The sequence below is a fragment of the Tamandua tetradactyla genome, chromosome 14 (assembly GCF_023851605.1).
Source record: "Tamandua tetradactyla isolate mTamTet1 chromosome 14, mTamTet1.pri, whole genome shotgun sequence".
NCBI lineage: Eukaryota > Metazoa > Chordata > Mammalia > Pilosa > Myrmecophagidae > Tamandua > Tamandua tetradactyla.
The window spans coordinates 73,490,114-73,514,769 of record NC_135340.1 but is presented as its reverse complement, the minus strand read 5'-3'; the positions used below and the strand labels follow the sequence as shown (position 1 = coordinate 73,514,769).

Here is a 24,656-nt window from a genome sequence, read left to right as displayed (position 1 = left end):
CTGTGCTTGCCGTGTCCTGAGAGCCCAGCCTGTATGCCATAACATTAGCTCGCAGGAGGGTCGCTGCTGTTCTGGGACTGGTGGGCTGCAGCTATTTGCACCCCCAGAGCCTCTCTCCTCCCCCGCATTAGGGGAAAGCAGAATTCCTCCTCAGGAACGGAGCCGTGCTGGGTAGGGCTTCTCCCACATCAGAGCAGTAATGCACCCCTTGGCCTGCTTCAGCATTGCCGAATGAATGACAGTGAGGAATCCCAGGTGCTGCATCAGAAGGAAACTTGACTAGATTTTAAAATGCCTCTCACCTGGGCCCTCTGGAAAGCTGCGAGCCCTGCAATGTGCACTGCCTCTTCCTCACCTGCCTCAGTACTTTGTGGCATCAGAAATTTAAATGCAGGGATTGCTTCCCAAAGTTGACTGATTTTCCATCTGCAAAACCTTCTCAGAACAGAAGATGGAAATTTGACAGAGTTAAATGGCTTTCATTCTTGATATTTGAGTCAGTAATGGCCTCAAAAATCTACTAGTAATGGTCCCAACAGCCCTTCCTTTCCACATACTCCTACCTTTAGCCAATAAACAATACAACAAGGCTTCACCCAGGATCTGTTTCTGGACAAATTATCTTTTCAACACTTGGATCAGTTTACTTCATAGCTCAGTTGTTTCCTGTTTCTTAGCATCCAATTGGCTTGCCTTGGAGCTGGAAATGAGTGTGGGCTTTGTGTGCAAGCATAGGAAGAATTCCTTTGCATTTCTTAAAATCCAGCGGGAGGCAGCGGGGCTTGGTGGGAGGAGCCCCTGCCTGCAGCCCAGGCACCTGGTTCTGGTCCCGGCCAGCCGTGCGCCGACTGCCCTCCTTGGGGCAGGCTTCACCCTCTCCCCAAGCAGGCACCTCACTCTCATTCCAGAAGTTTCTTCACATTACACTGTTCCCTTCAATCTCCCCACTCCTGAGTGAGAGGTGTGTATTCCCATTGTATTGACAGCAGCTGAGACCTCAGGGAATGAGAAGCATTTGCCCTCAGACTCTCACAGTCTAATATGGCAGGCAGAGGAATAGAGCAGCTATTGTAGTTCCGTGCGATCGGTGCTGTACTAGGAAGAAGAAAGGCTGCCACGGGAAAGCAGAGGAAGAAAGTTGATGGAGTGCGGGGACTAAGGAAGTTTTGAGTAAATTCACAGACAAGGAAACTTTTGCGGATTTAAAAAATATCTCCGTGCTTCCAAAAAGAATTTTAGAAGGACGAGTAGAGGGCAAGGTTTAGAGAGAGAGAGAACACTATGACTGATTATGTAGGCTGCTGTGTATAGATCAGGCCTTTTTCACGTGCCCAGAGGCACACAGCTAGAAGACACAGAGGCAGGCTCAAAACCCAGAATCTTGCCTAGCCAGGTGCTGACTCCTTCTAGGAGTGGAAACAAAAAAGAAAGAAAGAAAAAGGAAAGAGATAAGGAATACAGGAAAATCCAAGTATGTGGAATCAATTTCAAGGGGAAAATATCAATCAAGGGTGGACCTAAGGTGTACAAGAAAAGCAGTGAGGTGGAAGTAGGGTCTTGAAGACAGGCTCCAAAAAGAAAAGAAGGGAAGATGATAAGAATCTGTTATGGCAACAAATGGAAATGATGACTGTACTGCTCTTCTTTGAAAGTCAAAAGGAACTTGCAAGAAGATGGGCAGGGCATGTTCTGGAAGAGGGACTATTGAATATAAACCCTACTGCAAGGTCCACTTCTCCTCTGCTCTGTGCCTTTCAGACCTGCATTTCAATTGAGACTTCATGAGTGCACCAGGCTGGCAAGGGAACAGGGAGCTGCTCTGCTGAAATCCAGGAGGAGCAGTGAATGGTACAGTTGGCTTATAGGACCTAGTCACACCACTCCCAGGCCAGAATCCAATTTGGAAATGTAGTAGAGGAAAGCACAGGTCCTTCCATGGGAGCAACACCCAGCAGCTGGAGACAGGACCTTTCACCGCATCCATCCCCAGTACCTCCATGTGCCAGGTACTGCGGTGACCTCTGCGACGGCCCTGTGCACAAGGCTCGGCTCTGCCTTCAAGGAGCTTGTGGTAGGATATATGCCTCCAAATGCAGCTTGCTCATTGTGTCCCCAGTGTCCCAAGGCTTATATTAATGGAAAGTAGCTGAAAACTTGCTGTGTTGACTTAATGGATTTTTATTCATAGTCTACAATAAAATGACCTGAGGTTTAAAAAATAATCCTGCGTTTGGCCAATGGGACTATTACAATAGACAGAGGCCAACAGTGGCTGTCTATGGCTGGACTCAGTCAGGCAGGCCTCATATGCTGTCTCTGCCTTTTCCCTGTGATTGAGGCAAGGTGTAGCTCCTCTGCAGCTCTATGCTGCTTCTGTGAAAGCAAGGGGAAGTGTAATACACACAATAGCTGGGTTATGTGTAACCGAGAAATCGGGATTTAAGGCATGATTTTGGTTACTGAATCATTATCTATATAATAGATTCCTTTTTGCTTTCTGACATTTTGGAGTAGACAGAAGGACATTTCTGGAACCTCCAAATTGTAATTCAGCGGCCTTGATCTCTCATAATGATTGGATAGCCCTTATCTTCTGCCCCTGTGATTGTAAAAACCTTACCTTCATTTGTACCTAGTTATCCAGTTTTTCAACTTTAGAGTCTTGTAATCATTAAAGACAGCCCCTAATGCTTATTAATGTAGGGTCTGGGGTCAGCCCAGAACTAACCCACCCCAAGTCCAAAGTTACCTTGACACCAAGACTGGATTTAACCCAAGTGGGCCCACCTGACACGTGCAGTAGCTTAGACTTTAACCTACAAGTCACCTTTACCTCATTCCACCATCTTCGTTCACGCATTCTGTGACTAGGCATGTAATCAGTCTGCACATGCTCAATAATCAGATCACCTCTAATTACATCATCTGGGGCCACTGCGCTCATTATCCTAAACCTGCCCATCTTTTCTCTAATAAAACTAGCCAAATTACTGCCGTTTGGGGAGACAGATTTTGGGCCGCTAGGCCATTTGCTCTCCTTTCTCTCTTTGAAACCCCAGCATCTCAGGAGTTGGATATTGAGCACATCGGGCAACAGAATCCAGAACCTTTGTTCAGTAACATTATGCACCAAGGAAATAGATCACTGACATCTAGAATTTGTATCTCAAAGCACTCTCACATTTTATCCTTCGATCCCCTATGACCTGTTAAGGGAGGTAGTATCATTATCCCCAAATAACAAAGGAGGAAATTGAGTCTCAGGGAGTTTAAGTAGTGTCTTGAAGAAAAACTTCTGCCTTGAGCTTCCCCTGAGGTAAATCCTGAGGTTGGGAGGAGAGTCCTGTGGGAAAGGTAAACCCTATCTCCCGAGAAGGATAAGTGCAGTGTCTGGAGAATATTTTAATGAACTTCTACCCTTGGGTACAACAAGTGGCAAAGTGCAAAATGCAAACAGTGCAACAAAGAAATGCAAATGAGTCTCCTGTTTGCCCAGTGGAGCACCAACACCACCCAGGAAGCTCTCCTGCTCAGATGCTGCTTTGAAGATGATGGATGGAGCATGGGGTTGCTCGGCTCAGCTAGCTTTCAGATTCCCAAGTGTCCCTGGGGGCCTTTGAGTGACTCAAATTCTCATAACATCTGAGCACTTTTGTTATTCTGTTATAGACCTCTCATATTTTAAATGCAGCTGGGAGAGCATTAGTGGCATATCTCCCTTTCTGAAGGTCTATAGCGATAGTTGAGTATAATTCAGCCATCACAGACAAATTGCTAGGAAAAGGAAATAATATGGTACAAATGGCCTAGAGGAAAAGTTGTGTTTAGGAGTGACAGGTTTAGGAGGCGAAAGGGTGAGAAAGAAGAAAGTTACACCAGGAAATTTTAAATGGTGGGGGGGGGGTGGTTATTTCTGTGCTCCCGGGCAGGACTCACCAAACCCAAGATGGAGGGAGGTGAGTGTGCGCGTGGGCTTTGGCACAGGCAGCTTTTAAGGATGGAGGTCAGGTGACGTCCGGAAGGGGCAGTTCATTAGTTCCTGAAGTCAGGTTGGGAGGGGCAACACAGCTTCCGCAGCTCCAGTTGCATGCCCTTCCCCGTTTCCCCGACCTAACAAGCAGGCCACTGACGGAGTCTCAATTCCTTAAGGAAATAGGAAATGCACTCTCAGCACAATGCTTACCAAGTTGGCAGTGAAAGCTACACCTCCAGAAAAGAAACGCAGATGACAAAGCCTTCTGCTGGTGGTAGGCCATGCTGCAGATGCTTCCCCTAGGAGGTGAAATGGAATGGAATGTCAGCAAAGCCCTGAGCTGCTAACATGTGGTTCCAGTGTTCATTCAATACACTCCAGGCTGTATATCTGAGACCGGGAGTAAGTAACAAGAAAGAAAGAGGGAAAGAGAGAATGGATGGGAGGGAAGAAGGAAAGAAAGAGAGAGGGGAGATAAATGAAAGGAGAAAGGAAGGGAGGGAGGGGCACGGAAGGAAGAAAGGTGAAGAGAAAAGGAAAAGGAAAGAAACTGCACACACACTTAAGCGCTCTGCTCCGAGCTATTCTCTGCGGCAGAAGGAACTGGTCTGACCAAGGGCAAATTAAGCACAAAGACTTGACCAGGCCGGGGGAATGAATCCTCCCAGACACTGTCCTTGACCTCTGCCAAAGAGAAGGGCCGGATGTGTGCTGGCCACCCTGATTCTTCCACAGCCATAATCCTGATGCCCGGAAAGGGCTTCTCTTAAAATTGCTGAATTGTTGAGATGTGGGAGAAACTGGAGAGGGATTCTGAAAAAAACAGACCTACCCAACGACAGAGTTAATTGTCAGGATCAAGGAAACGCATGTAAGGAATTTTGGTTGGAGTCTGAATCTCTCGTGGCAGGGTTAACCACACACAATTGGAAAAGGGAAGGCTATGGCCTGGGCGTGTTGTCACGACCCAGGTTTCAGAGCCACCACGGCCACTAGCTAACATCTCTCTGACCTCAGTCAGGACACAGCCCCTCTGGGCTTTGGCGCCTCAGCTGTAAGTGTAGAATTGGGTGAGAGGCTTGCTAAGGTCTGCTTTAGCCTTGAAGAATCAATGCTTCTAAGAGTCACCTCTGGACGATATAAGATATAATAAATATCTGGATTAAGGGTGAAGATTTGTTGAGGTTTGGAAATGGTCTATACTACTAGTGCAATTCTCCTCAACACTGGGATTCCTGCTACTTGACTTAATATTCCATCTTTTAAGAGTGGCAATTCTGTCTGCTGGTGGAGCAAATCACTGTTTAATGAGAAATCAGTCAAGGGAATTAAAAAGAAAAGCAAACTAAGAATCTTTGTCTATATATTCCAATTTACAACTAATGAAAGTGAAAACAGAGTTAAGCCCCTTTTTCCAAACTTAAGTTACTTTCTTTACCCTGGTGGGAGCATGACTTCAGTTTGAGTGCTTTTTTTTTCCAAATTTTTTTTTCCAGTTTTGTGGTTGAAATAATCTAAAAATTTTAAATATTCTTCAAGGTTTATTATACATATCAGATAACAAAGAAGGAAGTCTAAAATCTTGGATGATTCATATCAAGGGAAACATTTTGATGTCCAAAATGTTGACTTTGGATATGAACCATCTCCCAATAAGTTGATACATTCCTGTTGCATCCACCTTTCGGAATGAAAGGGTCCAGCCATCACTGGGTTTTCTAAGGTAATTGCACCTGAACTCATCTTCATGAGTGTGTTCTTCAGTCAGACTTCTGCCCTACAGTCTGGAGAACAGGTCTGCAGTATCTAGTTTCTGCCAACCTCATGGAAAAGGCCCTTCCATTTAGATGTGCATGGGGCCGGGTCTGTACCAGGGGAAGAGATTGGTCTAGCTCAATAGATTTGGTCCTTCCCACCCAATTGGAGGAAAACTTCAGGATTCGTGAGAGCAGAGCCTGCCTAGGAATGGTTTTACTTAGGCTATACCACTTCTCTTGCACAAGAGAACAACTCCAGAGTAATCTGTGACAAATCACTTACATACAAAGAGTTGCTGACTGCCTGTGAACGCCAAATGCTGGCTCTCTGAGGGATGAACATATTTTGACTTAGCCTATGGCTGTACCCTAAAACACCAGCACACAGGGGATTGCCATACACATTTTAGGTCTCTAGATGAAGCTCCCAGAAGAGCTTCCCCAAGTTACTCCAGTGCCAGGCAGGGGACAGATCCACCCGTGCATCAGAATCACTTGGGGCCTTCCAGCGGTACAGGTTTCCCCCAGACTCACAAAATCAGCAAATCTGGGGCAGGGCCTGGGAGGAGCACTTTTAAAAATCTTTGGAGATCCATATGCCACCTGCCCTACATTGGCCCTAGAGTTGGTGCTTCAGAACTGCTAAACCAGAAAAACAGGCACAGTAAAATAACTCCCCAGCAAATAAATTGGTTTCATGTAGAAACTCTGGCTAAGCCCAAGAAATATGTCTAAAGAGAGGCTTTCAGTGGAAGTTATTCATTTTAACTTGGCTGAAATTGTTGCTGTTGCTTTTAGCCACACACATTTAATTGTCATGGAAAATTTATATCAATGAATATTAGCCAAATGAAACAATTAAAATGTCTATGACATTTTGGTTTTGGGGGTTGTACACCCAGTACAGTGTATCTTCAAAGTCGCTGTGGCTAACCCAATGACCTGGAGTAGATTTTCATGAAAAATAAAGGAAACATGCCTCTGTTTTGCAGAGTTTATAGTGTTTCTTTTTGAGAGAAAAAAAATAGCTCTGAATTTTGCTTCTTTGGATAATGTAATGTTGTCAACAGCATTCCAATCCTTTCCTTTAAACCAATGAGAAGAGCAAAATAAGGGAGGTGTGGAGGTCCATTCCATTGTATTAATTTGCTGGCAGAGATTTTGTTCAAAGCTAGCACTGAACCAAAATCTTTTCCAAGGTTCTTAAGGGATCAGTAAAAACATTTGCTTGAATAAAAACTTCAATTTAAAAAAAGTGTTTGCTTGCTTTAAGATATTTCACAAACCGCCCTGTTCCCCAACTCAGGAAGAATCTGAAATAGCCATATCATGGAATGAGGCACAGAATACTGTCTCTGCAGATATTAGGAAACTCATGAAAATTTGCAGAGAACCAAGCCAAGAGAACAGCAAGCGCCATCCTCCACCCAAGCCCAGCTCCAAACTTGGAGGATCATTCATCCTTTCAGCCAAAACCTATCATGTACTTTCTATGTACCAGACAACAGGACCAGGGATTTAACAGCGACTAACACACAGGTCCCTACAGTAAAGAAACCCTGAGGGAGAATGACGAATAATAAATAATTACAGCATTATCGGATAATTCAAATGCAGTGCGGTCAGAATATACAGGAGGGTGATTCAGGAGTTGGACCTCACGGGGTGGATAGGAGTTCACTAGGTAAGGAAGGGAAGGGCATCTTCCCTCCCTCCCCAAAATTAAAAGCACAGAGGTGAAAAGAAATGTCATGTCTGGGCAATGGCCAGTGGTTCAGTGTGGCTGGAACACAGGACTGTGAGATGTGGTTTTCCTGAGGATGGGTCCGGTCATCAGGAGTAGTTATTCATGCTCAGTATTTAGAGTTTGTCCTTCAAGGGATGGGGAAGACTTTCTGAGGCCGGGATGGAAGGGGCTGAGCGCAAGGAGGAGACCATGACAAAGTCCAAGTGAGTGGTGATGGGGGCCTGAACCAAGCCAGTGGCAAAGGAGAAGGAGAGAAGTCAGATATGAGAATAAGTCAAGCTACACTTGACAGAATCTGATGCGATAAGGATGACCAAGACAAGCTCAGATATCAGGCCAGGAGGGAAAATCACTGACTCACAGATGATACTTTTTTTGCATCTTGGAATCACTCTACACATTTTGCCTTCTCTATGCCCCTGTTTTCTAAGATCCTTTTCCTATACTCTTGCTTATTTCTTTTGACACTTTGTCCATTGAGAATTTAAAAATCAACCACTACCATCCATGTCAGCCCCTCACCAGTAACTAGCCAACACATTACAGGAAATTGGGCCACAGACAGAACCTTGTGAAACAGTAGGTCCTTGGAGCACATCATTTCTCAATCAGAAGAATAGCAACCAAAATATTTGTATATTGCTTCATAGTCCCCAAAGTTTTTGCACATCTGTTCCTGACTTGAGTCTTATAACTGCCCTTGCCTATAGGAAAGATAAATTTTCTTGTTATATAGACCATTTTCAAGAAGCAGTATAGAGCAGGCTATCAAGCCCGTCCCAGCAGCCTAGACCTGTTTCCCACTTACTACTTCTATGACATTAGGGCTGTCTTGATGTCTCAATTTCCTTCTCTAAAAATGGGCACAATCAAAGGACCTGCCTCCCAGGACCATTGTGTGGGTTAAAAGGAATAATACATGTGAGGTGCTTGGCAGAGACCTGGCACCTTCTCAATAAATGTTGCTATTTCGGGTCTGCTAGCCCCAAAGCCCCAGCTCATTCTCCTCTACCACTGTGTCCATCCCTCCTGGGAGAGGAGAGGACACTTCTTTTTTTTTTTTTTTTGGAAGGCTATAGTTTACCTTACAAGCCACTGGATGAATTTCTGCTTGCTGATTCAAAGAAAAACACTAAAATTAAACATGAAAATTTTACCGGGACTGGCCATCATTTAATAGCCACAATGATTGCCCTGAAATCACTAAACATGCAAAACAGATAGTATCAGTGAAAGGCTTTCATTTTTTAAGGCCCACTCTCAGGCCTGTGGTGTTTTGGAGCTATTATGTACCGCAGAAAGACCATGTTCTTTTAATCTATTCTGCTGGGTGCAGAGCTATTGTGGGTGGGACCTTTTGGTTAGGTTATTTCAGTTGAAATGTGACCCACGGTGGGTCTCAATCCTTTTACTGGAGTCCTTTATGAGGCTAAAAGAGAAAAAGCCCAGACAGCTCATAGAGAAGAGCCCTGAAAACTAAAAGAAGACCCACAGACAAAGAGCAAAAAACCCCAAAGGAGCTGAGAGAAACCAGAAGCTAAAAGCAACAAAACTGGGGAGAGAAGGACCAGCAGATGCTGGCCATGCGTCTTCCCATAAAACAGAGGTGTCCCAGATGCCAGCAGCCTTTCTTCAGAGAAGGTATCCTCTTGGTGATGCCTTAATTTGGACATTTTCATGGCCTTAGAATTGTAACTTTTAAGCTAAGAAATTCCCATTGTCAAAAGCCAGTCCCTTTCTGGTATATTGCATTTCAACAGCTTCAGCAAATCAAAACAGGCCCCAACAGAGCCTCCAGTAGGTCGAGGAAGTCTAAGTTTGACAGAATGAAATATCACATGTCCGAGTGTCTTAGAAAAGGACAAGCTTCTGGGCTCGGGCAGGGCTTCTGCCTTACACTGTTTGACCATTTCAAGAAGATGCTACAGTCAGAGCTGGCAGAGGATATTCCTGACACTCTGGAAATCCTGGGCACCTGTGTTGGTGATGAGGCTGAGGTGCCCAGCAGTGTGTCCTCAGGGCAGGCACTCATTGCTGAAAGGCTTTCTTAAGAAAAACATGTTTCCAGTTTCCACATCAGGATGTGCTGCCACCTCATAGGACTTTTCCACACACTTCGTCCCCAGGCTGGCCATCCATATGTTCACAATCTAGAGATGGCGGTGGGTGGAGGGCAGGGCAAGAGTATTGGTGCATTAACTGGGGGCTCCAGGGGGAAGGAAATCTTGAGGAAAATAATTCCAGAAGAAAGGAAGAGGACTTCCATTCTGCCTGGCTGGATGGAATAAAAGTTTGAGCAGAGCCCTGTCCAGCTGGGGAAAGGCCAAGAGTAATTTAACCTTTGGTCAAATGGTTGGGAGTTAGCTGGTTTCCTTTTTCCTCTTACATCACTCCCAGGGATTCAGACAAAAATAACATGGTCCCAACTATATGACATTACGGACTCTGAAAATACACCAGGGAGGATAGTGTTGAAATCCCTCAGAGACAAATTAATTCTAGCAAAGCAACAGCTGTAAGATTGATACAAACAGGGGAAACAACAGCTTATTGATTCCAGGCTCATTGAAAAGTTGATTTTAATCCAAGCAATTAAAAAGGGGAGGGGGTTAAAATGCTAATTTGGGAGTGTTTCTGTTACTTTAAGGTGGTGCTTTATGAAACACTCATCAATCTTCTGTGTACTGCGGTTTGCTGTTTGGCACGTGTTTGGACCTAATCCCTAAATTTGACTTTTTATCCTTAGTGTTTAAAATGGAAATAAATGTGATAGTGAGAACGAGCTTACCTCTGCTGAATCAGAGCTTCGGCATCAGGCCTTCTATTCGGAAAGCCAAGTGTGGGACTCACCTTTGCTTTGGGCTGGTTGCCCAAACCAGGCAGTTGGGAGCTGGGCACCTGCCTCACCCCCCCACCCCCCGGGGCTGAGCGCATCTACAGCGGACACTTTAGCGTTTCCTTAAAGCACAGTCTGCAGTCCCTGGTGGACAATCTACAGAATTCATATGCGTCATTTATACTCAAAAAGCAAAATATTTCCTCTCCCCGGGACACGACAGCTTTCTCTACACCCACCCACTTTGCAATTGGGCATTACTTGGAGACCCAGTATGAACCCTAATATAGAAACCTGGAGCCAAACTTAACTGAAAGGAACACATTTTTAGGACAGGAGGAAATCCATTGCAATGGTTATGGGTATAGTCTTTGTACTCAGAGTGCCTGGATCCAAACCCCGCTTAACCCATTGCTATTTGTGTGACCTTGGGGGAGTTACCCTCTGTGCCTCAGTGCCCCCATTTGTGAAATGAAGATAAAAATAGCAAGTCATAGAGTTGTTAGGATGATGAAATGGTGATGTTTGGAAAGTGCGTCGTACAGGTCTGGCAAATGATAAGAATAAAATAATGGAGCCCCTGTCATCCTCAGAACCACAGTAGTCTTAGAGGTTTTAGCAAACTTACTCCAGAAATTGGAGGGCAGCAGATTTGGCCGAAGTAATCTTCAGGAGTGGGGAAAACTCTGCCATTTGCAATTACAGAGGCAAAGACTCCAGGAAGGCACTGTGTGATCAGTAAAAAAGAGCCATGGTGCTCAGTTTAGCAAGGAGACAAGAGCCTCATCTTCATCCTGAGATGAGGGTAAGTGGCTTGGGCTCTGTTAAGATGAGATGGTGGGAGGCGCGGTGGGGGGTAAGGAAGCAAACGTCTTTAAAATTGGAAGGCAGATGTCTAGCACAATAGGAAATGTCATTTTGAGAAACCTAGGAACTACCACCTCCATATGCGCTTATTTACCTGTCTATCTACCCCATTCATTCATTCAGCAGATCTTCATTTCATCCATGTTTGGTAGGCACTGAGATAAATTCTGTTCATTCAAAACAAACATTGAATAGAGCTTATAGTCTAGTGGGAGTGATGCATGTCTAAAACATAATCACACAAATCAATATTTAATTTAAAATTATGATACTTGTATGGGTTACACAGAAAAAAAATAAAGAGCTATGATAGTAAATAATGAGAAGCCTATTCCTACTTTGGGCTGGGGTTCAGGGAGGGCCTTACTGATGAACCAACAGGCAGCTGAAAATTTGAACTGGAGCTTCAGAGGCTCCCCTGAACAGGTCAGCAACCATTGCGCCACCAGCTCTGGCCCTCCTTGCCTTTGGCCTTTGAAGCTACCACCCCTTCTGCTTCTGCAGCAACACCCACAATGCCCAGTCCCACTCTGGGAATAAGCATTAAGTCAGCACAAGCCCTTCCTCCCCTACAGAAGCTCAGGCCTAGGCCAGGCCGGGGTTGTGGCTAGTCCATAGTCACACAAGAGGTTGGGACTGGAACCAGCTAGTGCTGCTCCCCCCACACCCTTAACTCCTCTCCCATCTGACTTCTTCCCAAAGGAACCGTGAGGGGCAAAGGTCTTCTAGAGAAATCTCTTTTGGGGCAGCCTCACTGTTAGGGGAAAAGTTAGTCCCTTCTTGGAGACCCTTCATCTACTCTGAAGTCTCTCTAGGATCCCAACATTAAAAAAATGATAAAATAATAAAGATATCAAGGAGCATGCTGTATACAATCTACTCTCAGATGTTTAGAAAATTGAATAGACAGAAGGAAGAGAGAGACAAAGAGAGGGGGAGCTGGTGGTGGCAAAGCGTTGAGATTGGTGGATAAAGGTATCTGGAGAGAGTCATGTTGGAGTTCTCTATGTGGAATTTATACTATCTCTGCAAATTTCCTGTACATTTTTTTAAAACTTTTTTTTTGATTGTGCAAAGCAAGAAAAAAGCAATAGTTTTCAAAGCAGTCTTCAACAAGTAGTTACAGGACAGATCCCAGAGTTTGTCACGGACTACCATACCATCCTCTCAGATTTTTCCTTCTATCTGCTCCAGAACATTGGAGGCTAGAAGGAATATACATTTTTTTATCATGACTTTTTTTTCCTTTTTGTGAAAATTAACATATATACAAAAAGCAATAAATTTCAAAGCACAGCACAACAATTTGTTGTAGAATAGATTTCAGAGTTCGGTATGGGTTACAGTTCCACAATTTTAGGTTCTTACTCCTAGCTGCTCTAAGATACTGGAGACTAAAAGAAATATCAATTTAATGATTCAGCAATCATACTTGTTTGTTAAGTCTACTTTCTCTGTGTAACTCTTCATCACCTTTGATCGTTCTCCCACTCTTTAGGGGTATTTGGGCTATGCCCATTCTAACTTTTTCACTTTGGAAAGGCTGTCAATAATAAGAGGTCAGGAGATGGAACTTACTGATGTTCTGGAAGGACTGGCCCCTCTAGATTTCAGTACCTATCTGGTCCATTTCCTGTACATTTGAAATTATTTCAAAACAAAAAATTAAGAAAAAAACGATAAAGATGATCAAAATAAAATAAAATGAAATGAACCCCACAGCTCCCTGCTAGAGATAAAATGAAAATCACGGCAGCTCTGTTTGCTGTCTGTGTTCTGACTGACCTGGCTCCCAGTTTGCCTGACTTTGGAGGAAACATATTCCTAAATCCCTCACCTATAGGCCTTTTGCTAGTACATCACATAACTAGTGGGACTTCAACCCAGATCTTTTGACTCCAAGCCCAGTGATTTTCCACTACAGCATATCAGGTTAGTAACATATTTTGTTGGAGTTGCACAGAGTCCACAGAAATGGCAAAAGTTTCAAATGGTGATTTCCCATCGGCCAACAGATGGTCACTAATTTATTCAACGAACATCTGCTGAATGCCAACAAGTCAGCCCTTGTGGATTTCCTGGTGAACAAGACAATTTCACGTCCCACCCTCATGGGGCTAATAACCATCCAGGAAGCTCATTCAATAAACACATAACTTCCCAGATAATGATTAATTATGACGGTGCTGAATGCTATGAGGGAGAGGTGCTGAGGTGAAGGAGGGCTGGCCTAGACCAACACACGGTGGAAGGGTGTGGTGGGAGGGTAGAGCCAAACACAAGATCTGCCCACCCAAACCAGGCCCTACTCCACTCCTCCCAACTTCAGAGAACAGTGTCACTGAGCCAGTACCCCACCAAATCCCCTTGATTTGCTGCTAAGAATCTTCCAGAATGATGTACTTCTCTCCATCTTTACTGCCATCATCTCGTGACCCCTGCAATATCCCTCTAACAGGTCTTCTCCCATCCTTCTGAGGTGCTCTCCAATCCATTCTACACAAGGCAGCCACACTGATATTTCAAAAGCAAAATCTGATTATGGCACCCCTGCACCCTTACTCTGCATCCCTTCCCTTGTCCCACTTAAAGCCTCAATGTCTTCCCTTGGGTCTTAGACACGAAGCAAACTAAGAGCACATCCTACAAAGTCTTGGATATTCTGTCCTTCCTCTTTCCAAACTCAGGTTGTAAAACAGAGCCCTCACCCTGCTGCTCCAACCACACCAGGTTTCTTTCGGGCCCTCAGACGTGCCTTGCTTCCTCCTGATAAACAATCTTTCCGCAGACGGTTCCTTTGCTGGGAACGGTCCTAGCTCTCACCGGTTGTCGAAACAGTTTTCTCTGACATCTCTAACTAGGTCCAATCCCACAGTTGTGGCTCTTTATGGCACATGTACCTTGTGTTCCTGGTGCATGTTTATGCTTACCAACTTGATGATTTGAAGGTCTGCCCCTCCCGCACCCAAAGACTTTACACTCCATAAAGTCAGGGGCAGTGCTTGTTTTGGCTCATCATGACATTCCCAGCATCTAGCCCAGTGCCCGTTACAGAGTACCTAATTAGTGAAAGAGGGGAGGAAAGAAGAAATAAATAAAAGAACTCCCTGAGGAAGTTTGAGCTGAGAAGTGAAAGACAAGGAGGAATCAGCAAGATGTTGATGATTTTTGGGGAAAGGAACATTCCCCTGTAGGGGAAGCATGCCCATGGCCGGAGGCACTGCAGTGGACCGTCCCTTGCTTTCCAAGGAGAAAATGAGGCCAAAACAGAGAAACTATTAGAGGGTGGTGCCCTCCAACCTGAATAGGTCAGTCAGAGACAGTCTCAGCTAATGCTGGAGTTGCGGCTGGGGCAAGCGCTCTTCGTAACGAATATAATTTCAGGAAGGAGATGAATACCCCTGGTAGCAGAAGAAAGTCGGTTATTATTTCACAAGTTCAGAGACAGGTAAATAAAAATACAAAATGGCCTTTCTACATAGACAGTGGTGTCCTAAGAAAAGAATTAATGTACACAGCAGCATATGTGATTGCTCTCCGGTAACCCAGGGAAGAACACGTGATGGGTTTTCCCCTGGAGATAAAGACCAGATTGCAGATGAAGCAACTGTTGTCACCCTGAGCTGAGAGAAGTCCAGGCAGAGGACCATCCCGCTATAGTATTGGAGCCAGGGCACAGTCGACAGGGCTCCTTCTGCCCACCTGGAGGAATGAGTGTTCTGAGGAATGGGTCTGGGCCTTGGATGTGGGGACGGTCAACGGGGGTGGGGGTGGGGCTGAAAGTTGGCACAAAGAGGCATGGGGATATGGAAAGGGTAGAAGGAGTAGGGGTTCCACCCATAAAAGGCGCAGTGGTGAGTCTTACACCTTAACCCTCACTTCAGTCCAAGTTGCTGGGAGGCCTGATGGTATCAGAATGTTTGGTTCTCTCACTCTGCAGTTTCAGGACATTTCCTTGCAACTTCAGGGAAACGACTGCTTAAAACTAAATCAGAGGGTGTGCGGGTGGTAGGATGCTTGTGTGCCACGTAGAAGACCTGGGTTTGATTCCCAGCCCATGCACTCAGTAAAACCAAAAAACCTAGATTGGAGTCAGCATGTGGTGTGTCAGCCGGGACTGGCCATGGCAGGGTTAGAGGTAAGGAGGCATGGGAGGTGCTGAAAGGGGGGTGGGCTTCCAAGTTACCCTGCTTTCCTGATAGGATCCCCCTGTGTTTCATCCTTCAGGTACCAGCGGGAAAGATCACAGATCAGCAGAGGACCCTCAAAACCCAGGAGACTGCCAGGCCCCTTCCTCTGATTTTTCCCTTCCCTCAGCAGGTGCTAAGGAAGAACCATTCTGCCACAGAAAGGAGGGACCCTGATGTATAGGGGGCAGATGCTAAAGCCAAGTCCTGTTTGTGCTCACAGGATAGACAGAGGGCCAAGTGGGCCAGGTGGTTGAAACAGAGCAGAAGGCTAGGGTGGGCATGGGGTGGGGAGAGTTGCAGGGTGGGCCCGAGAGACACACAGAGGCCCCTAGGGCAGATGCCGCGGGCCACGCTCCATGGTTAGACTTGGCTCTCAGGGCAGCGAGCGACCACACGCGTGAAATGACATGACTGGATTTGCATTTCAGGGGACACGGGCAGGAAGGCCTTTGGGAAGCTGCTGTAACTCCAGGGGAGAGGCTAGGGTGGGCTGCGCCGGGTGGTTGCGGAGGTCGGGGAGAGGGGAAGCGGCTCGCAGCCACGTGGTGGCAACAGCGGGGAGGGAGGAGGTGGAGGCCCCGGGCTAGGCCGCCCCGGCACGGGGAGCTCCGTCCCACCCACCCTTCGGGGGCAACCCCTCCACCCTTCCTCCTCAGGGGAACCCCACCGCCCCTTCCCGTGGGGGCGGCCGCGGTGGACCCCGGCGACCGCCCCCGCCCCCGCCCCGGGGGCCCGCGGGATCGGGGATTGCGCTTTCCGTCCGCGACGGCCGGTTTCCGTTTCCCCCGCGCGCGCTCTCCGAAGGGGCGGGCTCGGGCACGTCGCCTCACCGGGTGGCCCTTCCTCGTCGCCTTCTTTGCCTGTGGATCACCTTCCTCCACGGAAGGGTGACGACATCGGCTTCCACAAAACGGATCTGCCAGTCCCTGGCTTAGCGGTCGGACCAGCCTTCGTTATTCCGAAGCCACCCGAGGGCTTTGGAAGATGGCGGAGCCCTTCTTCCTCCAAAGGCCCCGGGCTGGCGTGGCTCCCGCCCGGGCCGCCTCAGGTCGGTTTTAGCGGGAACACGCCCTCCGGCCTGTTCATACGAAGAGTATGATACGGTGTAAAAAACATAGACCGATTGAGAACATCACATAAAACTGATGAATGCCAACTCAGTGCCAGCCAACTCTGTTTTCTCACTCAGAACCAAATCGCCTCATCTCTTTTTGGTTTCCGTTTTTCCGCCTGCGCTCCTGCTCTCTCTCCTGGGCCTCCCTGCGCTGCCTTAGCGGCCCCGTGATCTGCGCCCCGTCTTCATCGTGCTTCGGGCGTCTCTTCTTTGTGTCTGGTCGGTTTGCTGGTTCCAGGTCTCGGTGACGGGGCTGTCGGCTGTCGGCTCGTCGCGTCTTTGCTCCCCACATCCCCGTCTCCGGCCCTCGCCCCTGTCCCCTGCCGCCTGCGCCTCCTCTCCCCCTTTCTTTCTCTCCTTGTCACCATTTGTTCTCTAGCACCCTCCTTTCTGGCTGGCTGATGTTGGAAACGGTTCAGGAATTTTTAATTGAAAATACCATGAAAATCCCATGAGTATATGGGAACGCTATACTTTTTGCATGGCTTTTCTGTAAACCTATAACTGCTCTAATTTTTTTAAAAAATGGAAAAAAATAATTCCTTTTTAAAAATGTGTGGGTAGGAGGACAGTAGTCAGCCATTATTATTTATAAAGTAACTTTAGGGTTGCGTTTTCCTTCAGCTACTTCCTACCCACATCAGGGAATCCTGAAGCTAGGAAACCCTAAGGCATGGCCAGTTATCCACAGTCATAGATGCACAGCTCCTACTCCTGAGGCTTGTGTGAATCAGACTGTGTTATAAGAAATTGTAGAACCTCTGGACAGGGTGAGGGAAGACTCAAAAGAGACATAAAAGACCCGAATCTTCCTTTAAAATATTACACCTAAAGGTGAGGGGAGGTGTTATAAAAAAAAAAAATACCATGAGCCCTGTTATCGCCTGGGTCTCACCAGGCGGAGACGCTGCGCCTCTCGGCGGCGGCCCGGCGGCTGGGGGGGTGGGGGGGGGGCGCTCGGCATCTCACCTGGGGCCCCCGGGGGCCGCGCCGCGCGCGGGCCTGGGCCTCGGGAGGAATGCGGGAAATGAAGGCCGCTCTGACGGCGCAGAGTGTGGGGAGTAACGAAAAATTCCTCTTGCGTCTGAGGAGGTGGGAGGGAAGGCTAGGAAGAGGGGTCTGTGGGGAGAAACAGAACGGCCAGCAATTCTGCCACACACGCCTCTCTCCAAATGGCCGCCACGAAAATGACTGCGAGGGAAGGGTCCGGAGCCCCCTTGCTCCCCGCGTGGAGCCTCGGGGCCTTCCCTCTGTCCGCCCAGCCGTCCCTGGCCCCTGGCTCTGAGCGGCCTGGGTCGGATGAGCTCAGCCTCCTTTGATCTCCTCCCCTGTGAGGTCACCAGTACTCCCCTCCTCGCCCCCCAGGCCGGCTCCCAGGGCCAGGTCAGCCTTCACATCTGCCGGGGCAGGGCTGCGGCAGGCGGTGGGAGCTGGGGAGGCGGCCGGCTCCTCCTCACAGAGGGCCAAAGGACCGGTTTGCCACTCGCTGCTGCAGGTTAGAGGAGGGAGGCAGGGATGCCGGGACAACAGGAAGAGAAGGTGAGGAGATGGTTCCTTACTCCTGCCCTGTACCCTCAGTCAGGGTCAGGGGCTCTGGCACAAGGACCATAGACTGGCAGGACTGGAAAGAAGCAGAGTGGGCGTCTCCTGCACTGGTTTTCAGCCTGTGCCCTAGATTCAGAAGAGGAGTGAGCTGAACAGCCCTGCAACCAACTTTCAACAGGGTAGCCCCACGTTCATCCGTTTCAGATAATGAGATTCTGTGCAAGATTTTGAGAAAAGGATTCCACTGCTGACAAAAAGAAGAGAAATGAAATTTTGAAAGCCACTGAGCTAATCTAAGCCTCTTATATCCGTGATGAATAAGCTAAGGCCCAGAGAAGTTAAGTGATGAGACAAAGTACAGTGGCAACAGGCAAAGCCAGCCCAGCCTCTGATCTCCTAGCTTCAGCGGTTTGCCTTGGGATTGAATAGTGGCATAGCTGGAGGAGCAGGGCCATGGCCCAGGCGGGGCTGACGGTGAACCTACTCATCATCATCTTTCCAGACTGGCTCTCTCAGCTGCAGTTTCTCAAGGGCGACCTGAAACCCAGGAGGCCCTTTCCTCTTCCCTGTGGCTGGGCTAAAGTATATCTCCTGAGATCTAGAGCAGAGCATCTGCAGGACTGGGAGATAAAGCATCACCAACATTTCCCCCTGAGCTGTGGGGATTGAAAAACTCACTTATGCCACACCAGACAATGTGTATAGCTACTGCTGGGCTCCCTCATCTCCAGAGCTGAGTCCAGAAATTTTTCCTAGGCCTCCTAGAAATCATTAAAAAACAAAAACAAAAACAAAAAAGGGAGGAAGGAAGAAAGGGAGGGAAAGGGTGGGGGAGGAGGGAGAGAAGGAGGGGAAAAAGGAAAGAAATGTAGAAATATGTTAGCCAAAAAAGACATACGATCTTCTTATTCCTAAGGAATAGTCTGAAAAACTGGGGAGGAAAGGAAAATAGATGCTTTTGTTCAGTTCCCATCATGTATCAAAGCTAAATACTGAGCTTCAGTTGGACATTTTCATCTGATAATTATCTAAAAGGAGACAAAAGCAGAGAAGATTAAAACCCAGGAAGAAGGCATAAAAGCTGAAAGGGTGACATGCAAGGGAACGTCAGGAGAAGCCAAACATCTGGGAAAGGAAATTGCAGAATTCAGGGTTGATGACGATGCTGCCAGGATGTGGCCAGAAAGGGTTAAAGCTTCTCCCCTAGGGCCGGGGCCACCGGGCAGCCCCCCTCCCCCCTCCCCAGAAGGCCCTCACTCAGCCTGAGCTCGAGTAACTCTGCTAGCACATGGTGTTTTCTTTTTCCTGAAATAAAATATCATCACCTGATCTTAGCTAAGTAACTGTGAACTTGTAAAAGTCTGTTTGTTGCTCCCCAGAGACTCATTCAGATGGTTCATACAAACACTTTGCAGTGTTTCTCTAATTGTTTCTCACAGCCCCATTGTGAGGGACAATTATTCCAGCTCCCTTACTCAGCCATGTTGCAGATCAGTAAACTGAGGTTCATAGAAAGAATCACTGGAGAGGCAGAACCCTCCCTGGTCTGCCCTCCCTAACTTTGGAGGCTGGTGGGCATTTTCCAAATCTAGAGTGCTTGCAGGACTCAGATCGGATACTTCCAGCTAACCCCAGACCATCAGACTCAGGCGTCTATTTGGTTTGACCAGCAAACATCATCTCTTTGATAACCACTAAGTAATTTTACAGCTTGTTGGGGGCTTCGGTGAAAGTGGTACATTTCTGTCTTATAAAACTAGGCGTTCAAGAGATTGAAAACAATGAGAAAGGGAGTTTGGAGGAGTCTTTAAAGTTTAATTGGAAACTTAAAAGCATCCTACAAAACTTCATTTAAGATTTCCTTCCCATCCCTCTAACTAGCCAAGGACACACGCTGCTCAGGGGTCCTGCACCAGTGGTGCTGCCCAAGGACACAGGGGTGGGGGTGGGGGGTGAAGCTAACGCAAATGTCTAGCGCTGTTTGCAAAGCCCCGGGTTTGGAACTGTGCATAAGTATTGGGGGATACTAAGGGAAGGTTGTGGAGTAGAACTTTCAAGACAGACGTACACAAGACAGGGGGTGAGCCTGGGCGCACTGTTGTTCTCTGTCAGCCATCAGCCTGGAATTCCACCAGGCTGCCTTTAAGTCCCCGTGCCAACACCAATGCTGTGGTGATGTTAAGGACCCTTGAGGGAGAAGTAATGAAAAGTCTCCCACAGCTTTAAGGATCTGGGCAGAGGTTGCTCAGGGATAACCTCCTCCACTCCCACCCCACCCCTGAACCCCACCCCCCCCATCTCTACTCTGTAATAGCTTGTGGCTCTTTCCCTACAGAGGACAGATAGTCTTTAATATGCAGACTTGCAGCCAGGTGCTAAGGCAGGGATGGAGCAGGGAAACCACTGCTGGGAAGATCTAAGTGGTTTGGGAAGGGGGCTCACTTGGTTCTGAGGGGCAGAGCAGTACTCAGTTATGGGAGAAGGTGATTGGGTATCATCAGTGAGAAGTTAGAAATTTGTTCAGGTGGAAAGTCAGGGCGGGGCAGGTCCAGGCAGGGAGGGGACGGACTCAGTACAATGGAAAAATGCTGCCCTGTAGCCCCAGGGGCTCTGAGTCCACCTTGTTTCTTCCTCTAACTTGCTGTGGGACATGGGAAAAGTCACTTCTTGGCCTTGGTGTCTTCTTGTTGAAATCTAACACCCTATTCCCAGGACTGGAACTAAGGCTCCTTCCTGCCCTGAATTCTGAGGTTCTATCTGCACTCTAGCAAGAAAGGGCAACAATGCCTGGACTTAGGAGACAGTAAAAACACACTGCAAAATTCTGGCCCGGGAATATATTTTGGGTAACAAGAAATTAGGAATTAGAGAAACAGATTCTGGCTCCTCCATGACCCCTCATTTAGCATGAACTTGGGGAGATCATTTCAGTTCTTTGTTTCTGTTTTCTCAATTGAAACATCAGCATATTGATCTTCAAACTTTTTGTGGCTATTTTAAATAATGTGGGCTTTTTGCTTTTTTAGCAAGAAAAACTTTTCTCCATGCTCCATATATTGGGACTTTTCTGGGGGGAGGCTCAGGGGCCTCTTCCCCTTTGGTGCACCCTCAACCCTGAGCTGGCAGCCAGGTGACCTCCAAACGGTTAAAAAAAATAACAAAATATCAACCATCCCATGATCTAACCCTGGGACTTTGGCAAGGACTTTTAATTTTCTTGGGCCTCCATTTCCTCATCTGGGACATGATGATAAGAACTCCTGCTCTAATGATCTCATAGATAATTAGGGGGACGTTTTGAGACAAGAAATGTGAAAGGGTTTGCAAACTCTAACGTGCTGTGTAAACACATAAAGACATATTTAGGCCTGTGTCAATTCCTTTATCATCATTGCTGGCCCAGAAACCAAGTCCTCTCAAAAGTAATCCTCAAGTGCTTGTCTGTGGAAGGAAAGACGGAAAATTACACCAGCACATTTTATTCTTGTTCCTTCCAGACCAAAGGATGGTGTGGGGTAGATTAAAAACCAGGTAGCCCCAGAAGTGAGAGGCACCGATCTGGTCTACAGAAAGGAGCCAGAGTAGCTGTGGGTACCGATGCGCCTGCACACGTCATCGTAGAGGGGTCAGTGGACAGTGCCCATAGAGGAGACCTCGGCAGGTAAGCAAACCTTCGAAAAGGAAAGTGACTGGCTCTCAAATGTCCCCATGTGCCTTTGATGAGCATTTTGGTTTGGGAGTCCTGACTTCTGCCTGGGAACATTTCCAAGAAAGAGGTGGTGATTTCCTCCAGGGTCAGCCTCCTTGCTTCTTGCCTAGGGCCTTCTCGCCTGCCTCCCTGGTACCTTTGAAAGTTGTGCTCCTTGTCCTCCCCTCACTCATCATATGCATTGGTTTTGACTGAGATCAAGCCTTGTGGGATTCCCCAGGTTGGTTTCCAGCGGAAAGAGGTGGGTTTGCTTTAGCTTGCTCTTTGCTGCCCTCACTCTTTTGCTCCTCTCGCTTCAAACAGTCTCCTGCTGGCTTTAATTAAGCCTCCCCAGAGCTGGCCCTCATGAAATGAGGTGACCCAGCTCACCAGGGCTGCTCCCCAGAGGCCCCTCAGCTCCGGGCTTATCACAACAATTTCTGCTTCACATTTTCCACAAAACATTGCAACCTGCACAGGAAAACATTGGCTGCAAGTGCAGGAGCCAGCCAGGCACCGGATCCCAAACAGGAAGGCTCTGGATGCTCTTGTTGCCCAAAGGGCTCAACCTTTGGAAAGTCTGCCAGGGAGGAACTGAGCTTTTCAATACCAAGGAAAATGGCTCCTGGGCAGAGCCATTGGGGGCCAAGTTCAAGAGTCAGCCAAGATTTGCAACTGGGCCACTGTCCTTTCATGGATATTTAAGACTGAATTCAAGGTATCCAGCTATGTGGGATTCTAATCATCTACTCCGAGGAGTCTCAACATCTAAGTGTGGCATTCAAGACCCTCAACAGCTTTCTCCTCTCTGCTGTCCCAATATTATAACCTAAAACTCTTACACAGATCCTCAGGTCTTGCCCAAGGAAGCTACAGGGAAGTGTAGCAGAGTGGGTGTATCAGTAAGAACAGTACACATTATGCTGCAGTAACAAACAGCCCAACAATCTCAGTGGCTTCACCTGAAAAATCTTTGCACATTCTATGAATTCTACGCATCCCACATGGGTTGGCAGAGTCACTCCTTCAGGGACCCAGACTGACAAAGGCTCCACTGCTTAGTGGCTGAACCATCTGGAGCACACACAATCTCCTTAATCTCATAACAAAGGAAAGATGTGAGACTCCAGCATGAAAGATCACTGTCTTGGGCATGGTGATCAAGAACACAAACTTTAGAGTCAGATAAAACTGGATCCAACTTTTCTACTCACTAACTGTGGATCTTGGTCAACTTATTTAATCTCTCTTAATGTTTTTTTTCATTAAAAAAATGAGTTATAATGTGCATACAGTAAATTAGCCCTCTTTAATGTAGAGTTCTAGTGTAGAGTTCTAGTTTAGCGTAGTGTGAGTTTTGGCAAATGCGTAAAGTCAGGTAACTACCACCACAATTCAGATATAAAACCGTTCCATCACCACCATGCCCTGTTGTACCCCTTTCCCATCCCCAGCCCCTGGCAATCATTTTTGTTTCCTATCCCTATACTTTGTTTTTTTCAGAATGTCGTACTGATAAAATCATTCAGTACGTAGCCTTTTGAGTCTGGTTTATTTGATTTAGCACTGTGCACTTGAAACTCACTCATGTTGCTGTGTGTATGCATAGCACTCCTTTTTATTGCTGAGTAGCAGTCTACTGTATGGATGTACTATAGTTAGTTTACCCATACACCAGCTGAAGGACATTTGATAACAGTTTTTCCAATTATATATGAAAGTATTATAAACATTCACATACAAGTTATTGCATGAACGTTAGTTTTCATGTCACTTGGGTAAATATCTAGGAGTGGGGTTTCTGGGTAGCATAGTAAGTATATGTTTAACTTCATAAAAAATTGCCAACCTGTTTCCCAAAGTGGTCCTACCATTTTGCATTCCTATGGGGAAGGTATGAAAATTTCAATTGCTTGACAACATTCTCTGCACTTGAAACTCAGTTTTTGTTTTTAGCCTCTCTAATAGGTACATAGTGATATTTCATGGTGGTTGTAATTTCCATTTCCCAAACATGGAGCATGTTTTGAGCATCTTTGCATGTACTTATTACCATCTCTATGTCTTTGTTGGTGAAGTCTCTGTTCAAACCCTTTCCCCATTTAAAAAAAAATTGTTTGTTTTCTTATGATTGAACTTTAGGAGTTCTGTGCATATTGTAGATTCAGTTCTTTTTTATTATTATTGGTTCCAGACCACAGTAAAGTATCATAATAAATTTTTGGTTTCCCACTGCATACAGAGGTTATGCTCACATTATTCTGTAGTCTATTAAATATGCGATAGCATTAAGTCTGAAAAAAAAAACAAAACACAATGTACAGGTCTGGGAATGTTCCAGGAGGAACCACGAGGTACAGTTCTTTTAACAGATATGTGATTCATAAATATTATCTCCCAGGCTGTAACTTCTTTTGTCAGTCTCCTGATAGTGTCTTTCAAAGAGCAAAAGCTCTTAACTTTGATGAAGTCCAATGTATCAAGTGCTTCCTTTATGGCTCAAGCTTTTGGTATTGTGCTAGGAAATCCAAGTTAGTTATTCTAGTTTCTCTGTCTTTCTATAAAAATTCAGAATGAACTTGTCCATTTCCATGAAAAAATTTTGCCAACTTATCGACCTGGAGTGAATTTACATCTTAACAATATTGAGTTTTCCAGTCCATGAGTATGGTATACTATCCATTTATGTAGATCTTTGATTTCCTTCATTCAAGTTTTGTAGGTTTTGCATTCATGCTTCATATGTTTACACCTACAGACCTTGCACATATTTTGCAAGATTAAAATCTAAGTATTTCATGTACTCTAATGCTATTGTCAACAGTACTTATAAAATTCAATTTACAATTACTCATTGATAGTATCTAGAAACATGATTGATTTTTTTTTTTGTATGCTGTATGGCAGGGGTCACGTTTCATCCTTTTTCCATATGAGTA

At 46.4% G+C, this 24,656-nt stretch overlaps 1 long non-coding RNA gene across 1 annotated transcript; it reads right to left on the bottom strand.

Moving 5' to 3' along the window:
• Nucleotides 1-4,209: 4,209 nt before the first annotated feature.
• Nucleotides 4,210-16,072, bottom strand: LOC143655176 (uncharacterized). Its single transcript, XR_013162091.1, has 3 exons — nucleotides 14,481-16,072; nucleotides 14,111-14,239; nucleotides 4,210-4,272 (listed from the first exon to the last, which is right to left on the bottom strand). It is a non-coding gene; the product is annotated as an uncharacterized LOC143655176 (long non-coding RNA).
• Between the last annotated feature and the right edge of the window lie 8,584 nt (nucleotides 16,073-24,656).